A 15733-nucleotide genomic window follows, 5' to 3' on the forward strand; every position below is an offset into this window, starting at 1 on the left:
TGCAAATATCATAATGCTTATAAACCTCTTTACATTAACTGCTAGAAACCTAAGAACGAAGATGATGCCTTGCCTTTAGAAAGTGGCCCGGCTGGTAGTAGATGGGTGGGGACACAAGCCTAGTTCTGGCCAGTGAATTGTGGGGAGCGTGCCGCCTCTGAGCTAAGGCATTTCATCGCTGGCTGAGACCCTCCAGAGCTCTCTTTTCATCTGTTAAAGCAACACGTGGGGAGACAGCTGCCCTCTGGTGCTGAGTTCTGGAGCATGAATGGGAGGAACAGGGCCTCCAGTCACCCTTCAGTGAATACAGGCGCAGGTGAGAAATAAACTTGCTGAGTTCGATCACGGGGATCCTGGTTTTCTTCGTTAGTGCAGCAAAACTTACCCTCTCCTGACTGGTTCATAGTTAATAAAAATCAATTTAGGGTTTGAACCCAGTGTTGCCTTTCTCCGGTGGCCCCTAGCCACTACCTAATATAGGACAATCAGGAATACCGTCCACTGCACAGATAAGGTCAAATGTAAGAACGTAGACAAAAGCACTGTGTGCTCTAATCATTGGACACATGTCTTATAAAAGCAAGTGATATTGTCAAAGTTAGTGAGGTCGATCTTGCCCCCTTAACAGGGCTGTAAGGTCTATAGGGGAAGGCATTCTGTCCTGGAGTACTTTGAGATCTTAGAGATTATAGGGCACCAACAAGTTCTTGTGGGATCACATTTAGTGGGTGTTGCAAAGGATCAAGAAAATAGCTTTGTGATACAGCATCCTTCTCCCCCGTCCCTTTTTTACTGTTCCTCATAATGATAAGAATTTGTCTGTTAATTATTTGGGAGCAAAATTGCTTACCTTTAGAGAGGACAAAACACACACACACACGCGCGCGCGCACACACACACACACACACACACAGGAAGGCTCTAGCCTCTAATATTTAGTTCCTGAGAAAGATGTGAGAGGAAGGATGGGGGTCAGGATACACTGTTCCTGGCTCCAGGGATGAGAGATGAAAGTAAATCATGAATATGATCACCAGCGAAGCTGAGAAAGAGCCTATTAATGTCACGTAATCAATTTCAAAAAGATACAGTTGCACTCAGGGTACTTAAACCTTGGAGGTTTCAACTACATCATACCTGTCACATGCCCACAGTGTCACTAATGAGCTTATGTAAATATTTAATCTTCTCTATTTGCATTGCTCGGCCCAGCCTCCCTCACCAGCCTCTTCTCCCAGCCTCCTCTAATGCCATAATCCAGCCTCATAGAGCTGTTTGGGTTTCTAGAACTCACTCTTTTCTGCCTCCACCTTGGCGTATGCAACCGCCTCCATCTAGACTCCTACTTTGCCTTTCCTTTCTGCTTGCTAAGCAGCTACACATCCTTCAGGACTCAGCTCAAATGCATTCACTTTTGGAAACCTTGCCTACACCATCTACAACCCCCCATCCCCATAGAAGTGTTAGTTTCCTTCTCTTTGCTCTTACACCTTGCTAACGTTCCATAATCCTGAGTCTTACATCTATTTATTTAACAAACATTTATGAAATCTTACTTTGTGCCAGTCATGGGGCCAGGTGCTGAGTACACAGAGGTGAATAAGAAATCATAATTATTTGTGAGTTCACTGACAAGTGTCTTATTCATTTTTCAACTTTCAAGCATCACGAATTTGTAGGATTAAATAAATACACAATGTGTTCTCTTTATATCTGTGTCCACACTCTGCTTATATCCATCGGGACTGCTTTGGAAGTGACAGAAATGCGATTCAGACTAGGTTCGTCACAAAAGGGGATATACTGGCTCATGGATTCCAGGAAAGTTTGGCCATCCACGCTCGGGGAAGGTTTTTTTTCCCCCCCAGTAAAATTATTTCATTTAGTTTTAATATCCATTTCCAACAGCTTGAAATAAAAATTTCCATGGCCTTCAATTGAACCTTATGCCACTTTTTTAGAATGTCCTATTTTCCACTAAATAATTTCTAAACCACTCTATGTATTCAGGTTTATGTTTAACACTCAGATATGGGTTTTTGGAAGGCCCACAGTCACCAATTCCACGCAGTGGTGAACCCGGGCCTTGGGACCTAAATTTAGGAACAATGAAAACAACACATAGTGATTTGAATGCTATTCAGAATCACTCTCTGTTTTATGTTTGAGCTTCTCTTTTCCTGTTCTTTTAATTTTCATCACCTGTAGCCTGACTTCTTTGGCATGGCGAGAAGCATGGCCACCAAGACCTCCAGCTTTGTAGCTTACAGCTTTCACCGCTGACGAGAGATTGCTGATCTTGCTTAGTGATAGACTAAAATGTCCCAGGGAAGGATTCTGATTGGCTTAGCCCTGACCACGTGCCCAATCTGGGAGCTACCCAGCTCTAGCAGGAGATTAGAACTATAATTGACTAGGTTGCCTCTGATGTCCAATCCCAAACAACCAACTATGGCTGAAGGGGTAAAATAGTGCAGTGAGGTTCCCAGGAGGAAAGAAAGATGGTAAGCAGAAAGGCTTCGTTCTCTAAGCCACTGGTTCTAACATTCATTCAACATTCTTTGTACTCTTATTGTGTTTAAATGCAGATATGAATACTGACAGTGGAGCCCTGAGAAGGCATCAGAAAGGAAGGCATACTTAGAATTTAATCCTTAGCGATGGGGCTGCATTTTAACAGAAGGGACGGGAAGTAAATGGCATTCAAGAAAGATGGACATTCAGGAGGAGGAAAAAGCAGGGACCAAATAAGAGGATATGAAATCAACAGGGGGATCCAGAAGATCCAGAAGTTTATATATGAACAGGGTTTCTACTGCCTACGGGTCACAGCACGTAGGTTAGGAGACATGGCTATAAAGGAAGGTGGGATTGAAACTATGAAGGAATTGAATGTCAGGCTAGGGGCTCTGGGCTTTATTCAGTCAATAAAGGGGAGTCTTTGAAGGTCTCAGCGCTGGGAACTGAGTGACAAGATCTAATAGCACCTTGGCCACTGGGGAGGGACTTTTCAGAGAGCCTTAATGGGGGCACCTGGATGGCTCAGTCGATGGGGCATCTGACTTCGGCTCAGGTCATGATCTCTCAGCTCGAGGGTTTGAGCCCCGCGTCCAGCACAGAGCCTGGAGCCTGCTTCAGATTCTGTGTCTCCCTCTCTTCGACCCCTCCCCTGCTCACACTCTGTCTCTCTCTCTTTCAAAAATAAACATTTAAACAAATTTTAAATTCAAAGAGGCTTAATGGCTAGAAGAATAAATTAGAACTCTCAGTGTCTTTTATTGTTCCCCTTTTGTTAGACACGGGTTCAGAAAAATATTCCTCCATCATTAGAAAACCGTACCATAATGGCTCTTATGATGGCACCCAACACTCAGTCTCAGAGTTGGGGGGCAATAAGGAATAGTAAGGACTGTGGCAAATTAGAGACATGTATCCCTCAGGAGACAAACACCCCAACTTCATTCCTGTTTCACGTGCAGGGCTGCAGGCCCAGTGTTAGTAAATATTCTCAAAATATTACTAATATTAATCTAGAAAAGCTTAAAATCTAGACTTTTGCATAACATCCTGTGGGTTTTTTTTTTCCCTCACATTGGCTCAGATTTTTAAAACATTCTATAGGCTAAACGAAACACGTCTGTGGACCCAATTTGTCCCAAGGGCCATCAGTTTCAGACCCCTGGATTCACGCCGATCCAGAATAAATATCGATCTGGATCTCTGGATACCTTTACTGTCTGACCCTTCTATAATTTCCACCAGAGGATTCAAACAGGAGCGCAAGGAAAAAGGACGTCGTGGGCAAGAAGGGATTCAAAGAGCTGTAGTTTCTCACGTGAAATAAATAGATTAGAATAAAGACAAAAGAGATATGTAGAAAGCTCATAAAGCCATGGATGGCTTTAAGCTTTTATTTTAATTATAGTTAGTTAACGTAGAGTGTGAAATTAGTTGCAGGTGTGCAGTGTAGTAATTCACAAGTTTCATCACCCAGTGGTCACCAGGACAAGTGCCCTCCTTAATCCCTGCCACCTTTTTCACCCATCTCCCACCCACCTCCTGTCTGGTAACATCTGTTCTCTACAGTTAAAAGTCTGTTTCTTCCTTTTTTTTTTTTTTTAATTGTTTTTTTTTTTTTTAACGTTTATTTATTTTTGAGACAGAGACAGAGCATTAACGGGGGAGGGATAGAGAGAGAGGGAGGCACAGAATCCGAGGCAGGCTCCAGGCTCCGAGCTCTCAGCACAGAGCCCAAGGCGGGGCTCGACCCCCACAAACCGTGAGATCATGACCTGACCCAAAGTCGGATGCTTAAATGACCGAGCCACCCAGACTCCCCTAAAAGTCACTTTCTTGATTTGTCTCTCTCACTCTCTCATATTGTTTTTCCCTTTGCTCGTTTGTTTTGTTTCTTAAATTCCACATGTGAGTGAAATCATATGGTATTTGTCTTTTTCTGATTGACTTATTTCATTCAGCATAATACTCTCTACCTCCATCCATGTGGTTGTGACCACATATTTTTGCATCTTGACCCTTAAGCTAGGAGTCTGATGTTTAATTCTCGATGACATTTTTTCATCGATGTTACTGGGAAAATAAAACAAAAAAAAAAAAAGAAAAAGAGACTGAGGTCCAGTAAAATGGAATGAACTCGGGCTTTGGAGTTTGAGAAATCTGAATTAAAATGACTGATTTTGATAAGAACATTTATCACAGGGGCGCCTGGGTGGGTCAGTCTGTGAAGCATCTGACTTCGGCTCAGGTCACCATCTCCCAGTTCGTGGGTTCAAACCGCTTGTCGGGCTCTGTGCTGACAGCTCGGAGCCTGGAGCCTGCTCTGGATTCCGTGTCGCCCTCTCTCTCTGCCCCTCCCCCGCTCATACTCCGTTTCTCTCTCTCTAAAAATAAATAAACATTAAAAAAGAAAAGAACATTTATCACAAAGCTTACAAGCTTGTATCATTTACCTATTGCTAAATGACACCGAATGACACACAACTACAAAAATATCAGCATCATGCAACCATAAGCATTTATTGTTTACGCACTCTTGGAGTTCGCCGAGCTTGGTCGGGCTCATGCTTCTTTGAGTTTACTCTGTTCGGTACATCTCTCATCACGCTCTTTCCACGAGCAGCCTACCATGCCCACGACCTTCTCACAGTGATGACAGAAGTACAGGAGAGCAGACGGAAACATGCAAGGCTTCTTGAAGCGTTGGCTCGCCCCTGGCGTACCTTCACCTCTTTTAATTAGCCAAAGTCTGGCAGAGGGCACGCCTAGAGACAGGTATAAAGAATATTTGCAGTCTACCATACATACCCCAAACTGGAAACAGCTCAGATGTCAACCAACCTAGTGCGGACGAATAAATCAGGATACAGCCCCCAAACGGAATATATTGTAGGAATAAAGAGGAGGAACGTGCCATGGCTTCACTCAGCAATATGGATGAATCTTATCGGCCTAGTACCAAAGGAAAGGAGAAAACACAAATGAATAAATACAATATGCACCTATCTTGTAAAGTTCAAAAAGAAGGAAAGCTTGGGGCACCTGGGTGGCTCAGTTGGTTAAGGGTCCAACTTCGGCTCAGGTCACGATCTCATGGTTCGTGAGTTCAAGCCCCGTGTCGGGCTCGGTGCTGACAGCTCAGAGGTTGGAGCCTGCTTCGGGTTCTGGGCCTCCCTCTGTCTCTGCCCCTCTCCCACTTCCTCATTTTGTCTCTCTCTTTCAAAAATGAATAAATTAAAAAAAAAAAAAGTCAAACTCAACTATATTGTTTATAGATACTCACATAGGTGGCAAAAACATAAAACAAAGGAGGAAAATGGTGATCAGAAAAGTCAGAACGGTGGCTAGTCTCTTCTAGGTGTCCTGGTCAGAAAGGAACAAAAGAGGGATGCAGATTTCTCTCTCTTGACCTGGACTGTACTTACGCAGGCAGCTGCTTTGTGATGATTTGTTCAACTGTGCATTTATAGTTAAAAAATGTTTTTTCTGTATGACTGTTTTTATTTCCTTGTAGTTGGCTTTTTTAAAGTTCAGTCCTGTTTCAGATTCTGTGTCTCCCTCTCTCTCTGCCCCTCCCCCGTTCTTGCTCTGTCTCTCTCTGTCTCAAAAATAAATAAACGTTAAAAAAAAAATAAAAAAATAAAAAAATAAAGTTCAGTCCTAGCTCAAAATGAAAAACTACGAATTATGGATGAAAACCGTCCACTTTTGCTTCTTTTCAGTGATGGGATGATCTACGCGTCACAACCTCCATTGTCTCTTCGGTGACATCAAGGGAACAACAGTCGCCACTCAGGCCTGTCCTGGGGAGTAGATGAGAGAGTGCACAGGAGAGGGTTTTTCCTTCATACTTAATAAATAGTTGCAGAGAAGGAAAATATGTCTTCGACACCAGAAAAAGGGAGGAAGACTCCATCCTGTTCCCTGGAGGTGTTTCTCGCGTGTTCTGGTTGCTTGAAGAAGAACACAAAAAGGCAGAGGAGGGACTTACACTCAAGTCTACATGATTCAAGGGGAGGAGCCCCAAGAACCCAGAACACAGCCCAAGATGAGCCACCAGACAGTGTGGGAGCCCCTGGTACATTTGGGAAGCCCACCTGAACACGGGGTGCTTGAATGATTTCTCAAGCTCACCGTCCCTACTCTTCACGTGCGAAGAAAACAAACTTCTTGGTCCATAATTCCACCGACGACTCTCGGGGGGGGGGGGGGGGGGGGCGCGAGCTTGGTGTGGCCGGCCACTTGACACAGTGCTCCTGCCTGACCGCCAGATGGGTCCTCATGGGAGGTCTGTCCCCCAGAGCAAATGGTTATCTTCAGACCCATCCTTCATTTCCCCTCTTATCAGCAGAGGAATGTGGGGAGGCTGTCCGCATTCGCTGGGTAGGCATTTGGGACTTTGTGAGGGTGAGCGCATCAGAATGGGGGGCTTGGCCTCCAGCACATTTTCAAGTTAGGTGAGTAAGACCTGGAATTCTCTGGGCCAGAAGAAAGCGTGAGCCTCTGAGATCGCACAGATATTATTAAAAAGAACTAGGACTTTTGAGGCCTTGCTGTTTGCAAACACGCCCTTAAGAGCTTTACACCAACGACCTCACCAATCCTCAGCCAACACTTTCAGCCAGCAACCAGGTACTATTCTTACCAACCCCCCCCTCCCCCCCCCCCCCCCCCCCCCCGCACCACCACCACCCGCCTTTAACTTAAGAGAAAGTGAGGCAGGGAGAGATGGTATTTGAGCCTGAAGTGACAGGCAAAGTGGGGCAAGATGGCGCTGACAGATGTGTCCGCGTGGTGGGCAAGATGGCGCTGACACGTGTGCCCGCGTGGTGGGCAAGATGGCGCTGACACGTGTGTCCGTGTGGTGGGCAAGATGGCGCTGACAGATGTGTCCGTGTGGTGGGCAAGATGGAGCTGACAGATGTGTCCTCGTGGTGGGCAAGATGGCACTGACACGTGTGCCCACGTGGTGGGCAGCCTTGATCTGAGCAGCGCTGAGAGAGGGTATGGGGCAAAGTGGGTACAGAATGGTGCCTGTGACCAACTTTCCAGACCTTTGCTCAGTGCCTTTGTTCCTTCTCAGACATCATACAAGCACACACACACACACACACACACACACACACACACACACAGAGACACTTTCGGATTTAAGTGGAAAACCCATTCCGAAACCATCCACACAGAAGCCAGTCTTTGCTTCCCCACTGTTTCAGATCTTTTGCTCCAACACGTAGGGTCTTGGGCACAGAAACTAGAGAAATCGACAGGCCGCCTTTGCAGCCAGCCAAGGTCACCGTACCGTTTTCTGGCCTCTTTGGGCTCATGAGTTGCATTTCATCTGCTCTGGAAGTTGCCCTTTCTTGCTAGAGAGAGAGCTGTGGCAATAATCACTGAGAACAGGTACAGCCCTCCTGAGCTCCTTTCCCACCCCTCCCCCAGCCCTGCCACAGCTGTGGGGGCCTGGTCCTCTCTACTTTATAGAGAAGGAGAATTCCAAGGAGAACGTCGGGCTGGTTTATTTTTAATTGTTGACCTCCAAGCCCTTCTGTTTGCATCTGTTTATTAAATTGCGAGCTCAGCTGTGAAATGCCCTTTATGATGTTGTTTTATTGGTGGGCCATTCAGGGACCCAGCGCCACACAAACAGGATAAATATTTTTCTTTGCAGCACACACCCCACGTCGGGGTCCACGGAACAAGGGAAGCGAGGATCGTTTGTTTACGAGCTCTGATTCATTCATTACTTGGCGAGGAGCTGTAAAATGTAAATCTCACATTCCGCAGGACAATCCCTGCGCCAGCTTGAGCTCATTTGGAGGTGTGATGTTCCACTCAAAAGGAGGCTGTTAATTTTATTGACCAAATTTGGAAAGTGGGAGCTCCGAAATTAAATAGAGCCTTTGGAAAAGAAATGAACGTTTAGACCTGGAGAGTGGTGGTCACATGGTTTGGGGTTTCTGTCCCCCACCCCCAGCCCCGCCCCCACCCCCCGGAAGGAAACTTCAAATACCCATGCTGTTTGCAGAAAGCTTGGAATTGCTGCCTGCCTCATCTTCTAGTTTCAAAAGATTTGATCGCTCCGTGATGGGTTTGTCAGTATTAATTATAGCAACCTTTATGGAGCGCTTAGTTCCCTGCTTTAAATATATCATCTTGGGTAATTCACACAGGCACCCTCAGGGGTTTGTGCTATTGGTGCCCGGGTGATACAGCCTGGAAACCGAAGCTCGGCGTGGAGAAGGCGTTTGCCGTGGGGCCCCCCCCCCGAGCTGAGACTCAGAATCAGATCTGCTCCAGGACTCGGGCGCCGCTCTCCTGCTCTCTGTTTGCCATCTCCGTGTCACTAAAAAGCTGGGTTTCCTGGTGCTTTAGAAACAACCTAAGTTCCCAGCAGTTACTAAGCAGCTACGGGCTGCAAATTCTCTCCGTTTGCTCCATACTCAGAACAAAAAAAGCGATCTGACTTGCCCAAAGATGTCAAGAGCCACACGCTATCCTCGCTGCCGGCCTGCCCCCCCCCCCAAGAGTCAGGCACAGGGTCCAAAAAGAAGAAATACCTTTAACTCCAAAGGGCACCCTTGGAGTTCCTTGGGCCCCACTGCACTCTTCTCTAAGCCTGGCAGGAAAGGGTAAATTGAAACCGAACGAGCCAGGGTTGTGCACTCAGTCTTAGATGGCAAGGTGCATTCGGGGCTCAACTGGGGTGTTTACCCACAGAATGAGTGGGCCCATGTCAATATTTGGACTTGGAGAAGGCCCAGTTTATAATTGTACAGACTTGCCTCTGAATTGGGCTTTGAAACATCCGTTTGCCATGATCCTTCAAGGCCTCATTCTTTTCGTAGGGGGAGGCTATTTAGGGAGATTTTCTTTAGAAAGGTTGCTGGGGGCCGGCAGAGAAAAAGGAAGACAAGTTCAGGATGTGATATGAAAATTCACAACATGGTTTGTAAAAAAAAAAAAAAAAAAATGTAAACCACGCCACAAAAGCTCTCCCATCAAGAGATGTTATTGTTGGTCGAATGGTAGCAACCATCTGGGTCTTTTTTAATGGCTAGGGGCCCTTCTGTGGATGGTACAGATGCTTCTTTTGTGATTGGTGCGATCTTGTAAATAGTTAAAATATTTACCAAGGCACCTCCGAGCTGGAGCTATCCCATTTTATTATTTATACCTTTTCAGAGGGACAAAAATGGAGGTGTCCCCTAAACGTGATGGATTAGGTTTATAAACAGCCATTATGGCCGTCAACCATCGAATGTCAGCTTCTCCTTTGTGTCTGTGCATTTCTAAGCTACCCAGTGATCCATGCATAAGATAGGAGGTTAAGAATGCGCGGAGAAAAGGCGTGTTGGCTCCAAGCAAGATGTATCTTCTGCTGATTAGAAATACAGCTGTAGAAAGTGAGGGGGACCCTGGGCAGGAGGCGAGCAAAAAGGGACGTGCGTGTGCACGTGTGTGTGCGTGTGTATGTGTGCATGCGTGTGCGCGCGCGCGTGTGCAGTTAGAAGAAAGGGAGCTTGAGAAGTGCCGAAGTCACTGCAACCTGACACGCCGCATTTGGGTTCTCACCATTTGAGACTGGAAACCTGCAAGACCTCTACCTGCCAGCACCCTTCAGCTGTTTCCTTAAGTGACTGCAGCTGGCTTTTGTTTTCCCAAGATAAAAATCAGGAAATGCAAAAATTAAATAGGATTTGAGAAGAAAAGAGGATGGGCCCTCCTGGGAAAGAAAGGAAGGAGCGAGCCAGCAGGTACCAAGACTTTGCCGGCAGAGGGAGAGCCCCTCTCGTCTCGTGGTAATTAAGGAAAACAGCTTAAAACGGAGCGGGGGCCGCCTGTGTCGCAGATGACCTGTGCCCTGCCTAGACGCTTAACTGGACTGCCTCACCCCCAAAAGTCAGACCAAAAGTGCTGGCTACAGTTGGATTTAGGAAAAGGGGATCTTTTTCAGTCAAACTATTCAGAGTTCGTAACAGGATACTTTGTCAGTGTAATTAATGGGAGGAAACAAAGTTAACTTTTCTTGCAGGTAAAGGGGGTAAATGCAAATTATATTATTGTTGGCCCATGATTGCTGCCCGTGTGTTGGGAACAGTTTCTGCCAAAGAGTGGCTTCCATTATATTTTTTACTCTGAAATCCCGGCTCCTTTAATTTCTCGGAGTTCGTCACTGATTTCCTGCCACGCTACAAACAACGCTGGCAACTTTGTGCCTGGATGGCTGGGAGGGAAGCTTAGAATTAAAAGGCAGGAGGAGCTCATGCTTGCTTTAGAAAGGGACAGGCTCCTTACGGCTGAAACAGCACGGAGCCACTCCAAACGTAGATTAGAAATAGAACTTAGGTACAATATTTCCTAGCCGTCTCCTGTAGGACTTAATTAAGAAATTGTGACCTCAGTTATTGATTTATTTACTTATTCACTCATTTATTGGGGGGAACTTGGATGAGAACTTACTGATGGAACGAATATTAAATTCTATGTCTCCACGGCTTTGCAAATCAAAGAAAAAAAACACTTGGAAAACAGTTAAGAACCTAACGCACTTCCTCCTCAGATGAGTCAGCAAGGGACTACTCCATCCTGAGGGTCCCTCCTTGGGTGTTGTTGTTTTACCACCTCCTAGAGCAATATCACACACACACACACACACACACACACACACACACCAATCAGGGTGGTGTCTTCCACATTAGTATGCTGGCCCATCAACTAATTTGCCTCTGTAAATACTGGGATCTGAATCGCACCACTGTTGTAGCTACAGACTAAATAATTTCTCTCATCACACTCTTTGGAGAGAAAAAGAAAGAAAAAGACACACACACACACACACACACACACACACACACACAATTTTCTAAAGAGCTTTCTCACTTAGCCGACCCTACTCACTCGCAGGCCCAGTGGATGATGATCTGACTCAGTGGGAAACATCGTCTATAAACCAGACTCTCTTAATAAACCTCCTTTAAGACAGTAATTTTACCACGTCTCATGGATTATAAGTAATACTAATAATTTTTATCAGCCTCCCCTCACGTAACACTCACAAAAGCCTAGCCGGGCTCGTCCGGTGGTTCCCTTGGCAAATTCTGAAACACAAATACGCTCCCTCCTGTGTTGGATTCCTCCTCCCCTGAATCTCACCCATTCATGAGTGAATTAGAACTTTCGGTAACTCAGAAAAAAGTTAACAAAGCAAAAAGAACTTGGAATGTTTCAAGCAGTTGTCCCAAACGGTTCAACCATTTGGCCAAACATTCTACATGTTTATACAAAAATGAAAGGCATGTATGTTATAAATCACATAGTTCATAGGACCCATCAACACAGCCCAGATGTACAGAAGCCACTAATTGTATCCCTCCCACAGCCCTTGCTCTCCTAACGCACACACTCATGCACACACACACACAAACACACACACGGGCACACGCGAGCTAAAATACTACATTTAAGTCTGAAAAAAACACAAAACTTCCAAAAGGCTTATTCTTCTGCTCTTTTGGACAGCCATGGACAGCTACTTTGAGAATGGTTCTAATTATCTTTATAAGAAATAGGAGACTTGTATTCTCATTGACATCCCCCCCCCTTCCATCTACGCTGGAGCTTTAGAATATTCCTGTGAGGAACCAGCTCCAGAAACCGTGCTGACCTCTCTCCACGTTAGGGATGTAGGGCGGCCAACCAAAACACCAGCGAGGAAAATCCCCAAGTAGGGCTATCTGATTTAACAAACAAAAATACAAGATACTCAGTTAAGTTTGAATTTCAGATAACCAATAAAAACGTTTTTAGTATAAGTATGTCCCCATGTGATATTTGAGATGTACTTATACCTAACGGGCAAACCTACCCCGGGAGAGCCTGAGACCAGATATATCTCTTCCTGAGACCTAGGAAGAGGCCTGGAGCCTCGTAACTGACCCCAAGAATCTTACTTCTTAGTGATTTTAAATAAGAAAGAGGGTACTGAGTGAGGTCACAAATGTCCAGGTGTCTCGACGACACAAAACAACTCCCGGAGGGAAGTATCTCGGTGCAGGGCAGCAGGTCAGACCTATACCCCCAGAGGCTGTCACCAGCAACTAACCAGGGTGAACATCTAGTCTAACGTATAAATTCACTATTCCTCCCTGCAGCCCAATGTGACAGAGCTTTGATTATGCCCATTTTACAGACGAGGCAACCGAGGTGCAGCTTCCAGGGCCACACGGCCGCAGAACAGAGATTTTGACCCAGACAGCCTGGCTCCAGGTCCGACGCTTAAAATAAAATGATACCAAACCATAACATAAACCATTTAATTTTCAAAAGGATCTAAAACCCTACGCATATGCTAAAATTAAAATGGCTGCTTCCTCATTCCCACCCCCCATCCCTGCCTCTGCCCCTGCTTTGTTACTGTCCCCGCCCGGGCTTGGCCTGCCCAGGGAGGAGTCCAGGGGAGGAAACACAGCGCGGAGGAACATGTGTGAGCCACAGAGAAGAGCAGGACAATGGATGGCCCCAGCGGTACCCTGCCAGAGCCCCCCGCCCCCACCCCACCCCATTTCTCCCAACCTACAGGGGCACACAGCATGGAAAGGAGTGTGACTGCAGGGCCCAAATGAGGATCTCTGGCAAAAACTTTTTCTAATTTAAAGACCACCCAGGTGTGTGCTGGCCTGTCCCCATTTTAGGGTCTCTGCCTCTTGCTTTCCAGCAAGAAAAGAAACAGATGTGATGCCCATTCATGCCTAATGGAGACAGAGGGGAGGGAGGATCTGAGGGGTGGGGGGAGTTCAGGGCTGTCTTTGGCCTGCGAATTCAAATGCGGTCTTAAAGGACAGGGATATTAACTTCCACAGGGTTTAAGCCCATGGCTGTCACCTGTCAACTCCAAGGCTGGCACGTAGTAGGCGATCAATACACATATGTGCAATTGAATTAAAAATTAAATAATGCAATCCAAAGTCTTGGCGGTGCCCAGGGAGTGGGTTTAGGACTGGCCTGGCCTTGGGACTTGGAGGCTGACCAGATGAGTCTCACTTGGTTGGAGTTGCCAGTTGATGGGGTTGGGGGCGGGGAGGGTGCTGGTTTCCCCAACCCCCTCCCAGGCCCGGCCAGCTCAGATTGTCCTAAACAATTATCCCTAAAAGGGGGGTGGGGAGCCCTGTTGAACAAATCCTCCACTTTTGTCTCCTCTGGGGCTGCAGACCGTGGTCCCTGCTTATTCAGCCCTCCCTCTCCCCCCATCCTGTGCCTGGGACGTTCCGTGGTTATGAGTCAATGATCAGACAGGGAAAGGGCATGCTTACCATAGGGAGGAGGATTCAGGAGGGCGCTGGGCTTTGATGCTGGCTCTCCTACATCCTGAATGCATGAAAGGCGATGGGAGGGAGAGGAAGAAGTATAAAAGCAGAAGGGAGAAAATGTTGTTACAAAAAAAAAAAAAAAGATGAAGAAGAAGAAGAAGTTGAAGGAAGGGGAGGAAAAAAAAAGTGCCTGGTTTGAAATATTCTAAGTATCATCAACAAATATCTCTGGGAGACAAAAGCTAGTTAAAAACCGAGTTGAGATAAGCCATCTCCTCCAGTGACTCATCTTCCCAGGGAATAATGGCAAAGAGGCGGTGTTTAGGAGGGAAGTGATGTGCAAATAGCAGTGTCCGTGAAGCTGGGGTTAATTACAGGAAGGACTTCCAGGGTAATTGCTGATAAACAACGCTAGGAGCAGAACAGGGCACCACATGCTCGGAAGCCAGCCCTCTGTGATTTGAATAGGATCCCCAAACCCTGTTCCAGAGGCAGGGGCTGGGTGGCTCCCCAAATGGACACTTCGGAGGATCCTCAGGCTGGGGCCCCATCCCCTCAAGGGCTGACCTAGTATCCCCACTGTCTCCCTCCAGGAAAGCTCCCCATGCAGATCAGTCCCTGCAAGTTCATTTGTAAAAAAAAAAAAAAAAAGAAAAGAAAAGAAAAAATTATGAATAAAATGCTGTTTGCCATGCTGTTAGGGAGTTAATAACCCTGGCTTAAGGAAAGTCAAGAAGCGCCCTTAAGCCATCGGCTAAGTCCTGTCTGGCCGTGGAGAACCGGGACTGGTATCTCTAAGTGGTTTTTTGAAGGAGCAGATTTCACCAGGATGTACCAAGGGCAGTTATGTCTCTGCGTCACGCTCCCTTTCAGATATAATGCCTGTAGTGTAACCGTCTAGTGGAAATACAGCTTGTGATAATGAAGCCCAGAAACCCACCCCCTTCTGGGGAGGCTTGTAAGGGGGACAGGACCCAGTGTAGACGGTAGAGGCTGGGAAGCACTTAGAAATGTCGATGCAGAAAAACCTCCACTCCCGTGGAGTGGATGAAAGACCACAGCTTCCTCAGTCCTCCTCTCAGAAGCAGCCCGAGGGCACGGGTGAGGAGCTGTCTCTCCAACTCTGAAAGTCCCTCTCCGACGCTCCGCTCACAGCTCCGTGGAGACCGACATGAAGCAGATGCTCAGTCCAAAGTGCCTCCAGCTGGTAACTATAGGGAAACTGACACGGGTGGGGGTGCTGCTGGCAGCCACCAGCCTCCCGGTGTGGCCCTTGGTTCGTCCACCTGTGAAATGAGGGGGTTGAATCCACATGGACTCTTAGCATCCCTCCAGGGCTCCCCGGCGATCCTCTGACACCTGGGTGCTCCTCAAACAGCTAATCCCAACTTGAGTGCAGGGACCTTATTCCACAGTGCTTTTTCTCTTCTCTACCACCGTGAATAATGCCTTTACCTTGGAAGGGACTCAGTAAGTAAATACACTGAATGGCTTTATGCATGCACGATGGGGTAACTTCTGTGGCTCTTTGTTTAAAATAAAACGTCTGTGGGTGGGGATGGGGCGGGGGGAGTGCGTCATCTTTCAGTCCTATAGCGTTGCGTTGAAAGCCCAGATAAGAATACATAGAAGGAATAGCTAACATTTATTGTGCGCAGGCACATTACCCACTTTTCCCGATCATTTCTCAGAACATCCCTCTATAGAATCAGCTCTTAAAATCCTCGCTCCCTGGATGAGGACACAAGATCCAGAAAGATCAAGTGATGAGCTATTAAGTGGGAAGCTTTGAGTGTCAGGCTCAGCCCCTTTTAACTGCAGAGCACTTCTGTTTAGCCTTCCCTAAATGCAGGGGAGGTCTGCAATCTGCTGAGTGCCCTTGGGCAAGTCGTTGGCCCAATCTGGCC

At 46.7% G+C, this 15733-nt stretch overlaps 1 long non-coding RNA gene across 1 annotated transcript; it reads right to left on the reverse strand.

The window, feature by feature from the left end:
- Positions 1-5010: 5010 nt before the first annotated feature.
- Positions 5011-11774, reverse strand: LOC147573472 (uncharacterized). Its single transcript, XR_015244527.1, has 3 exons — positions 11577-11774; positions 5359-5469; positions 5011-5282 (listed from the first exon to the last, which is right to left on the reverse strand). It is a non-coding gene; the product is annotated as an uncharacterized LOC147573472 (long non-coding RNA).
- Between the last annotated feature and the right edge of the window lie 3959 nt (positions 11775-15733).

The sequence above is a fragment of the Puma concolor genome, chromosome E2, assembly GCF_028749965.1.
Source record: "Puma concolor isolate L17-30 chromosome E2, mPumCon1.1.hap2, whole genome shotgun sequence".
In the NCBI taxonomy this organism is placed as follows: Eukaryota; Metazoa; Chordata; class Mammalia; order Carnivora; family Felidae; genus Puma; species Puma concolor.